Consider the following 11,760-nt stretch of genomic DNA (forward strand, 5'->3'; position numbering starts at 1 on the left):
TCTTCCTTCACCGCGATTCATGGGATCAAACTTAAGTCAATATACTTGTGCAGAAAGAACCAAACCATCTTGCTGGCCCTGGGAATTTTAAACTGTTTTTATGCACTATATTCTGATAATAGCTCCCCTCTCACAACTCCCAGACCCTCTCCCCAAGGTCTTGCCCTTTCTTTCTCTTTCAAAAAGAAACGGGCAAAAAGCAAAACATAAACCAGAATTTAAAAAATTACAAAAAGATACACACAGGAAAAAATATAAAAATAAAAGTTTGGAAACCATGATATAAAAACATATGACCAGTAAGACAAAACATGCCCAGACAAAGTGACATGAAAAACAGTCTATAGGAATATCAGTGAGTTCATCTTGTGCGGGCCATCTACTGCTGACTAGCAGGCTGGTTCTTAAGTGTACTGAAAATATAGCCAGTGAGTCACCATTGAAGAAAACTATTTTTCTTTGCAAGTAGTTGTCAACTGGAGACAGATTCTTAGTTGGGAATTGGAAGCCCATGTCTTTTTCTCTCTGTCAAAACTACGTCCCAGTCACAGCCCCTGGAAATTATAAGTGAATTTGCTATGTGAACCCTAAGCACACAGTTAAATGGATGAAGTCTTGTTGAGTGAACCTCAGGAAGCATTATAGAGTTACTGCCCCCTGGTGAGCCTTAGCTCTTCCAATTCTCTCTAGAGATAACAATGCTGATTTCTAAAACTCATAAATTTGTTTTGCCCATCTTTGAAAATTATGTATATGGACACTTATGCTTGTGATGAAATATGTATTCTTTTGTCTTTAGCCTCTTTAAGCATTATGCTCGAGAATTGCATTTATATAGTATCTCAACCCTTAGTTCCTTTTGATTGTGCTGTGATATTTCACTGTATAGATACAGTTTTAAAATTCATGGAAATTTTGCTGTCCAATTTGGGAGTATCATAAATAATGTGTCTGTAAAGGTAGTTGTATTTGAATTTCTGTGCCCATATTTATGCATTTCTTTAAAGTATATATCTAGAAATAGAATTACTGAGGCATATGGTATCTCCGCGTTGAATATTTTAAGGTGCTGACAGATTGTTCTCTAACGTGCTTGGGCTGTTTTATATTTTCGGTAGCACTGGATCAGGTTTACACATTCTCTGTAGCCTTGCTAGCACCTGTTATTTTCTGTCTTTTTATCACAGCTGTTTTAATATGTAGTAATATCTCACTGCAGATTTTAATTCATATTAGCCTGACACTTAATATTGAGCAGCATTTTATGATCTTTATAGTTACTATGAGATGATCTGAGTCCACCTCAATTTCAGATATTGAAGCCTAATCCCCATTATCTCATGACATGAATTTGGAGATAGGGGTTTCAAAGAGGTGATTAAGTAAAAAATAAGACCTTGTCCCAGTAAGAGCCAGTAGTTACCCAGGCAGGGATGTGACCCCATGAGCTTCCTCCCTCATTAATGACTGACAGTTGTCAAGCCCAATCTTGAAAGGGATATGGGGAAGAAAAGAGAGACAGAAAGAGATAAGAATCATTAGGATACATTACATACATGTATGGAATTGTCAAAGAATATATTGAGGCCATTAAGTTGGGGTGTTAGTCCACCAAGAATGTTTTCATATTAAGAAAAGACAGACCCACACAATATATATATATATTATATATTATATACTGTGTATATATATATATATATATATATATATAATATATATATTATATATTATATACTGTGTATATAGTATATATGTATATTATTGTATATATATATATGAAATTATCTGAAAACAAATTTAATTGATGAACAATTTCCAGCTCGAAAGGCCCCAGTCCTATCAGAGGAGCAATTACCAGTGGATGGCTTGGTGGAAGAACAGTCACTTTTCTTTATGGGTACAGTCACTGATAGGTTGTCCAGGCCCCAATAGATGGCCACACAGTCACATGCATATGAGCATCAGTAAGTAATCAGACTCAGTCACACACACACACACACACACACACAGAGAGAGAGAGAGATTGAGAGAGAGAGAGAGAGAGAGAGAGAGAGAGAGAGAGAGAGAGAGAAGTTGGGAGGCATTAGAAAGTAGTGGGGATTGCAATGGGGAGTGAAGGGTGAATATAATCGATGTATTATATACTCACGCAAAACTTTAAAGGATAAATATAAATATTTTAATTTTGGAAAAGAAAGGTAGACACCAGAGTTGGGTGTGTGTACTGAGGAATCCTGACAACATGGAGAAGCAATGAGAAGGCCCATCTACAACCTGAAGAGAGGTTTCAGATACCAGATTGCTGACATCATTGGCTTGGCTCTTAAGCCACCAGAATTGTGAGAAAATTATTTTTTTAACTCACATGGCCTGGGCTATCTTGTTATGGCAGGGCCTAGCAATTGAATGTAGCTGATAACTCTGGCCACCTTCCCATGTGCTGGTTTGCCACCTGTATATCCTCATGGCGACATGGTTGTCTCATGTCCTTTATCCCCTTCCTGGCTGACTTGCATCTCTACTTTTCTTTTGCTTGTTTTGTTTTTTCTGTTGTGTTTTCAGGACTCTATAATCTAGATTTCTTTGTCCTTTGTGGCTTTAGTTAATGACTCGAAGGATCTTTAACAGAACACGAGTTGTTATTTCAGTGAGGTCCAGTTTATCTATTTTTTGTTTCTTTGTAGCAATATTAGTTTGATATTGATTTGGCACTCTTTGCCTGCTTGGGCATCTCGAAGATTTTCTGCTTTTGCACTGGTCTATGATCCATTTTTAAAATTACATGTCTTTATTGTATTATGTGTGCCATGCATTTATTGTATGTGTATATGTGTTTGCACACACAAGCTGTAACACAAATGTGTAAGTTGGAGGACATCTCTGGCCCTCTGTTGGCACTATGTGGGTAGTTGAACTCAGGTTATCACATAAAGTGCCTTTACCTGTTAAGCCCCCTTGACAGCCCTATGGTGCATTTTGAGGTTTTGTTTTGTTTGAATGTATTTTACTTACTTAATTACCTACCTTGTGTGTGTGTGTGTGTGTGTGTGTGTGTGTGTGTGTAGAGCAAGTGAAATTCTGAGTAAATGTGTATTGTTTGATATGAAAATTGACATGTCAAAAACCCAAGTTCTTTGGACCCATAGGAGTGGAAAAGCCTTCCCCAAGCAGGGTTCTGAGGTATAGCAAAGCCTCCTTTGGGAATGTGTGTGAATGTTAACAGTGTGAACAGAAAACATCCACTGTAGCTTTCTCCCAACCCTAGCTGTTTAGGGCCTGCAGAATGCTGCCTTAACAACCCTATTTTCTTGTTCAACTGCAATAGCCCATTTCCCTGTTCAACAGAACATAATAAACAGGCTGCAGATTGGGATGCTGGGGCTTCTCCGTGGGAGCATCCAGCTGACTGTGTCTCAGCTTTTATGGAATGTCTTCTTTTCTTCATTTCCTCATCACCACCAGTCGGTTGAGATTCTGGAACCCAAGCTGTGCAAACACTCAGCATGTGTGTTCTGTTTTATTGTTAGAGCTGTTGTTGTTGTTTAATCTTAAATAGTCTTTAAAAATCACAGGTAAAATTATGTCATAATTTTCTAAAGTGTTTCTGCACTGTGGGATAACCAAATCTCCCCAGTTAGCAAACACATTACCTTTCCATGGTTCGAAAATTTTATGCTGAAAATATTTAATTCCCTGTCCCTTACTTTGTAAAGAGACCAAGTCTTGCTAATATAACCCTAGCTGGCCTGAAATTCACAAGCTATCTCAGTATGTTTTAAACTTGTAGCAGTCCCCCTGTCTCAGCCTCCCAGGTGCTGGTATCAGGTGGTGGCATGAGATACCATGCTTGGCTCTGTCAACATTTTCAAAAGTGCAGCATAGTCATCGTACTCTGCTCCCATGGTCCGTCTCACAGTATCTGCAATAACTCATAAATGAACGGCAGATGGATGGCTCCCTTAGCATTTTTCAAAACTACAACATATTGTCAATAGCAATAGTCATTTTGTACCCATTCACCAGATTCTCTCCAACTTCCTTCATTTGCCCTATAACCTCTCTGACCTGAGCAACCATTCTCCAGTTTTTAGGAGATGAAATCTGTATGTTGAAGAGACTTGTGTGCTCCCGTGGTACTTCTAGCACTATATATAATAACTTAAGTAAACAGTAGGTAGGTGGATGGAGAGGGTGGTATGCATGTACAATAGAATACTGTAAATAGAAAGACATCCTGCCATTTGAGATGTGAATGATTGGAGGGCACCGTGATCTTAAGTGAAGCTACATACAGAGAGACAAATGACAGATGATCTCACTTCTATGTGCAATCTGAAAGAGTTGATTCACTTTGGATTTTTAAATAAAGTATGAGATGTACTTTGAGCTTCAATGTTTTGTGCCTCTTCCTGTGCAGTTGGGCCAGTACCCTTTTTTTGGACAATCTCTTTCTCCCCTAGAGTTGCTTTTATGCTTTTGACAAAACCCAATTTGCTGTATGCGTATGGGTATATTTTCATTTTTAGAGGACAATTTTCCTGGGTATCAACTTTTAGACTACTTTTTTTGTCTTTGTTTATTGTTTCCAGGACTTTATGGGAATATCCCATTGTCTTTGGCTTTTACTGATTCCATGCACCTACAGTTCTGGTGCCCTTTTGGGGCTAATGTATCTGGGGGAGGGGGTATTTGTTTTGTTTTGTCTTGGTTTTGTCCCCCTCTGACTGGCTGAACCCTTAAAGCCAAAAGAACAAAGTAAGTCTTCTAAAGAACATTTGGAAAACAATCAAATAAAAATGAAAATCTCACAGATATGTACTTGTAGATACTGTTTGTATATTTTAAAGTTAGTTTTTAACCTGCCCATCTCCTTTCTAAAACATTCATTACCTATGTATGAATTAATGATGAGTTCTCACTATTTAATTCAGGCTGGCCTCAAACTTACAAACTTCCTGTCTCTACCACCAGAGTGCTGGGATTACCACTTTAGCTACCATGCCAACTTTATTTCTCTCTTTTCCTTGGAAACTGTGGGTTTATTCTTTTATTTCATGTGAGTAGGTACCCAAAGATGCCAGAAGATGACATAGGATCACCTGAACCTAGAGTTATGTTTGTGAGTCAACCAATGTGAGTGCTGGGAAGTGAACTTGGGTCCTCTCCTTCTTTCTTGGTTATGTATGGTGTTTTAAATTATTTTCACCAGAAATGTCTAGATTCTAGACTGTAAAAGGAATGCTGCAAGTTCAAATCCATCCTGGGCTACTTAGTGAGCTTCAGGCTAGCTTAGGATGTGTAAGAAAGTTCTCTCAAAACAAACAAACATGCTAAGGAAAAGATGATAAATATTTTACACAAATGTGTGTGTGCACACTCATGAGCTCATAGATACAATGCTCACACACACACACACACCACAAAAATTTTGGAAAATGATGATGCACAGTTCTTAAACAGTTGACTTTGGCCTAGAGAGAACTGGCATAGCAAGTAAAGGCACCTACTACTGAAGCCAACAGCCTACTTTGATCTCTATGGCACATGTGGTGAGAATTGGCTCCCACAAGGAGTCCATGAGCACTGTGGCAAACACATGTTCACAAACATTCATACACACAAAATAAGTAAATGTTAATTTTTTACAGTCTTCACAAAATAAAAAAATGTTAAATTTTTACAGTTTTCCAAGTAGTTTATATCATTTTAAAAGGTACCCAATTCTCATCGCTGCTCCCCCCAAAACCCTGGGTTTAATGGGCTAAAGATTGTCCCTTTGCTAGACAAAAGGCAATTAAGGCATACAGTCAATATTTTTTGGTGATAGGACAGAACTTAAACATGTACCCAAGTCAGGTCTCCTAATAGCCTGTGCTCCTTCCTTCCCATCACATTATCCTCATCTCAGAAATGTAATGTTAGTAGAATCTCCTACATTTATAAAGAATAACTTTTAGCCAGGCATAATGGTGCAAACTTAAAATTCCTACACTGTACTTCAAAGTTATCTTCCTTGGCCACATAGCATACTCAAAACAAGCCTGTAGTACATGAAACACTAGCTCAAAAAACAGAGTAATTTTGCATTTTGAGCCTGTTTTGTTTTATTTTAACATGTGCTCCCATTTCCCAAGCATGCTCTGCTGATCAAACAGGTTTTCATGGATGTGTTCAGAGGATGTTTACACTGTTATCCTAAGACAAAACCCTACTCCCAGACTAAGAATTTTACTACATGATGACAATGAGGATTCTGTGAATATCTGGAAGCTTTGTAGGCATCCAGCATTTACATTGAATAAGTGAAGCAAGTGCTCTGGGCTCACACTTGCATGTGGAAATACTGAAGAGCCTCGGGCACTGGAAGATGAGAAGGGTGTGAGGTTAGGGAAATAAAGAATGATTAAAGGGTGCAAGGATCCATCCAGAAGAGTAGAAAAACCACCTCCTTAGATTCTATATAGGAGAGTAGGATTACTGACTAACAGGAATCCAGAAAAGACTTCAAAATGGCCAGAACAGAAGAATTAGAATAGCCCTAACACAAAGAAATCTTTATAGGGGTGATAAGCCCTTGATCCTGTCTGTACCTGTTATTATAAATGCATTGGAATAGCCCTCCCAATAGCATGCATAATTGCTGTGTCAATTTAAAAGTTTTTTTCTTTAATTTAACTTGATGTATATCCCCATTCCTCAGATTCGTGATGGGTGTAGAAAAACGAGTATGTGCCCCCTTTCTATCCACAGTGGACATAGGCTGGGATAGAGCGGAAACCCTAGGTGCTGTGGGTTCAAAGGGAAGTTTTCATACCTGTGTCTTAACATTTTGCCATTTTTACAGACAAAGCAGAAAATATTAACAAAACCTCGATTTGAGAGTTCAGTATCTCCCTCTCCTCTGACCATTCCAGCGGACCCTGGTTTTTGAGGAATTGGAAAATTCAGCATAAGGATACTTCTCTGTCAGCCAGAGGAGCCAAAGTCTTCAGAACAGATGTGGCCTGACCTAGTAATCTTATAGCGCATGGACTGTGTACAAAAGATGGGTACTGTGTTTTTCTATGACATCTTTGCTGTGATGGGAGGCCCAGGACTTGATCTGCAGTTAATCCGATTTGTAACTCCCATGTAAGAAGATTGAAGACAGGAAGATATGAAGCGCCTGGAACTACAAGTGACAGTTTTTGCTAGCTGCCATAGACCATGGCTGAAGCGTGGAAAGAGGGTTGAAAATGCTCTGCTTCCCTAATATTTCAGTGCTCACTTGCTGTTCCACAAATGCCTATTGGGAAGAAATTGATCTCAATGCTGGCTCCTCAGCTTGGGTTGTCATGGTGACGAGAGAGTGAAGAACAAGTGGCAGCACAAAAAGAAATTCAGTGTCACTCAGAAACCCAGTGGGAAGAAGTAACAATATTTTCCCTGTCTGCAGAGCCATGCTTACCAGAGCCCCCATGTCAAATAAGGGTTAGGGAGGGGGCTCTTTGGGCTCAGTGATTTATCTCAGTCCTGCTTGGGTGGTTGCCAGTGTGTTAAAATAAGACAAGACAGCCTCTGGTAGTGACTGTCAAGCCTGTGTTCTCTGCCCCTGAGACATATCAAGTGTCATTGAGAGATTCGACTTATTTATCATCACCACCTCATCTGTGCCTGCAAAACAACGCTTCCTGCCACTGGGATCCACACCGAAGGTACAAATGAACACTCCCCCATCTTTGCACCAACTAAAGGCAAGTTTCCCTTCTGAGACCAAGTGGCTATTTCCAATAGGAGATGAGCAGCTAAACCAAGCTGGCTGTGAGTGAAGACATTTGCTTAGCAGTGTAAAGTCCTTGGGAGAGGAGATAATGTCCTTGTCGCTTCAGCCCTGTCATCTAACCTTTGATCATACTCCTGGCTTACTTTTAAGATGTGGTTATTTTGGGTCACCAGGCCTAGGAACATGCTACCATTTCTTTTATGTGAAGACCTCAAGTTTGACCATTTACCTGGGAAACTTTAGTCTCTGTGGAAATAGGAAATGGGGTATCAGAGTATAGTGATGTGAGTTTCAAGAGTCAACCATGTCCTGGGGTATAAACGCCTCATACTTGGAAGGAACTCTGGGCCATAGGTGAGTGCAAAGGCTGGTGTAAAGCACCGAGCTTGACTTGAAAACTCTGGATGCTGTTGGTTCTGACTCCTGGGCTGTGGGGCAATTGGCTGTGAAAGGTACCCTGATTATCGGTCGAGATAAGTAGAAGCCCCAAGACCCTAAGGTATGATAGGAAGCTTCCTAGTCTCCCAGGAGAGCAGGCTCTCCCCCCCCCACCCCTGTGGAGTGGCATAGATCTAGCCCCAAGTCCCTCCTCCACAGGTGAGGATGTGAGTGGACTCAAGCCAGATCAGTCATGCTCCAAGTCCCTCCTCCAGGTAGGCTCAGGACCGAACAGTTAAGCCCCAAGGCCTTCCTCCACAGGTGAGGACGTGACTACCGGCTCGAGACAGAAGCAGGACCACACCCCTAAATATGTAGATGAGGTAATCCCAAGCCCTCGGGCCAAGCCAATAAGGAAGCACCAGCTTTCAGACTCTGAACCATCTCAAAACTGTATATATGAGGCCTGTATAAAATTAAACGTTTGCAGGAAATCACTCATCATCTGAGAGCTTCTGTTATAAGAGATGTAACGCCGTCAATTGGGAAGAGATCTACTCTCTCCCGAAATCGCTGCTGGAAGCTCTCCTGCACCCCAGAGATGGAGCAGCCCCAGCAGCGGAAGCTGGGGAAGCTGCTACCACCACCATCACTAGAGAGTCCCCCTTTCCCTCATGCACCTAGCCGAACCCAGCAGCAGGGGTGGTAGAAGCTATTTACTCTCACTGACCAGAGATCTCCGTGTAGGGCCTCTGGCACACAGCCCCACACTGGGCAGCCTCGAATACAGCATTTCCTTTATACTGTACTCCATCTCTTTAGTGAATATGAAAAGAAGCAAGTGAGAACACAGATGTAAAGTACTTTAAAATACAGAAAGAGATGCATCCCTGTGCGAGGCAATGTTAGTGTCTACAAGAGACAGGAAATAAGCAGTTGAGAGTCTTAAAACAGCACGTCTTAAACGGTTCTCACTTATGACCCTTTACACTCAATGAAATTTTGCACAGCCTTGGGTGTGTAAATATATACAATGGTTATACACTTCAAACATTTACCTTTAATAAACTGTAAAAACTTGTGTTTTAAATTCTTTGGTATACAAATAATTTTTACCATTTGTTAAAGATGAAAGCAGGGCTGGCTTATTAATTGGGATGCCTCAGTAGCTAAAATACTTGTTGTGCAAACCTGCTGACTGGAGCTTGATATCCAGATTCCACAATGGAAGAGAGAGAATTAACTCTGAAAAACTGGTTCTCTGAATTCCACATGAGCTTCATGGGGTGCCTATGCCTATGCCCACACAGGCAAGCACGCATAGGAATGATACCAATGGTACATATGAAAACAATTTGCAAATGAGATAGATGTGCTTTCCTGGTTTTACATAAAGAATAACACTTGATGGAATATTTGATCCTGCAGACTGTAGAGCATCTTTCACGTTTTCCAGAGTTAGTTTGGCATCTTTTTACAGTTGTCAGTGCTGAGAATGCCATTTTACCTAGGTATGTAGTACTAAATGGTAGGAGTATGTTTAGGACCATTGCAGAAATGATAGGAAATCGTATATTAATTTCAAACCAAAGCCATTTGATGATTGTTTTGATGAAACTCAAATCAGCAACCCCAGCAGCAAATTTAAAAATCAAACATTATAATACAATTCAAAAATGGGCTAACTTGATACACACAGGAAATACAAGGTCAAATAGAGGAGCGGGGATTGAAGAAAAGATCATTCAGAGGCTGCCTTAGCTGGGGATCCACCCCATATGCAGTCACCAAACCCAAGCACTATTGCTGATGCCAAAAAGTATTTACTGGCAGGAATCTGATATGGATGTATCCTCAGAGGCTCTGCCAGAGCCATACTGATACAGAGGAGGATGCTTGCTGCTAACCATCAGAATGAACACAGGGACCCTAATGAAAGAACTAGAGAAAGGACTGAAGGAGCTGAAAGGTTTGCAACCCCATGGGAACAACAACATCATCAACCAGCCAAGGCACTGAGGTAGAGAGGGTGATTGGGAGAGGGAGCACCTTCATGGAAGCAAGTTGAGGGGGAGAAGGGAGGGGTGTGGGGAGAAGGGTATAACATTTGAAATGTAAATACAGAGATTATCCAATAAAATGAAAAAAAAAAGAAACGAGTGAAAGTCTTTATTGACTATATATGCAAACCAGAATACTCCTGTAAGCAGAGAGAGCTCATTAAGGTTAGCAGAAACACCACAATTCATAAATGTAGTAGTCTTGGGTCTGACCCAAGGCACTTCAGAGAGTGTTCATTGGAACTGTGTACTGTGACTGACACACGTGCAGGGTAAAGTATGCATGTTGCATGTCACGTGGTTAGTAGTAAGGCATTAGTGATGCCTAGCTCCATGGTAAGCATAAGCAAAACACCTCACATTCGGGGTGTGTTTGATTGGAAAATAAATTTTCACTTCTACATAAATTTTTCTTACAATGTATTTTGATTTTATTTTCCTGTCCTCCAACTCCTCCCAGATCTTCTCCACCCGCCCAACTTGATGCTCTCTCTCTCTCTCTCTCTCTCTCTCTCTCTCTCTCTCTCTCTCTGTCTGTCTCTCTCTCTCTCTGTATCTCTCTCCCTCCCTCTCTCTCTCCCTCCCCCCTCTCTCCTCCCTCTCCCTCCCTCTCTCTCTCTCAATCTCTCTCTCCCTCTCTCTCTGTCTCTCTCTCTCTCTATCTCCCTCTCTCTCTCCTTCTCTCTCTCAATCTCTCTCTCCCTCCCTCTCTCTCTCAATCTCTCTGTCTGTCTCACCCCCCTCTCTATCTCTCTCTCCCTCCCTCTCTGTCTGTCTGTCTGTCTGTCTCCCTCTCTCTCTGTCTCCCTCTCTCTCCCTCCCTCCCTCTCTCTCTCAATCTCTCTCTCTGTCTGTCTCCCCCCCCCCAATTTCTCTCAGAAGCTTGAAATCAACATCTAGCAAGACCCAGAGGAACATAACGAAGTGCAAGGAGGTGACTCACTTTTGTAGGTTTTGTTAACGTTTGGTTGGTGATGCACTTTTATATCAAATCACATAGACTTTTAAGCTGTACTGGATCCATGGACAAATTAAAAATCTCTTATAACATGCTAATAGGTTACAATTTTATGTGGTTTTTAAACAGTTGTTCTACTGAACCATAGAAAATGATTTAAGGATCTAAAGTTCCCCCATGAAGGAAGAGACATTTTATGGTAATATTTTCCCTTTAATGTTGTCTTCCTCGGCCTTCGTGTATGCCTTCTTCGAATAAAATTTCTGAATGTGTTTCATAGAATTCTTACTGTTACAAGCAACTCGTTGATTAACACGTCAGCCTTTTCATTTACTCAGAAAATACAGGGAGCTTTTCATTATACTCATAGGTAAGAGCAAGTTAGAATCCAAAAACTGTATGTTTAGAGCTGAACCACGAGAGGGCGCTGTGTACCTTTCTGGTAATGGACACCAGTTGAACCCAAAGCGTGGCTCACGCCTTGTGGTTCCAGTTAGTTGTAGGTTGTCTCTGGGTTTTACAATCCACACTTCCCCCTTGGGCTTCGGGTATCACCAATGACAGGTATAGGTGACAGTTTACAGACTTTGTTCTTGTATTCT

This window comes from Micromys minutus, assembly GCF_963924665.1.
Source record: "Micromys minutus genome assembly, chromosome: X".
NCBI classification, from domain to species: Eukaryota; Metazoa; Chordata; class Mammalia; order Rodentia; family Muridae; genus Micromys; species Micromys minutus.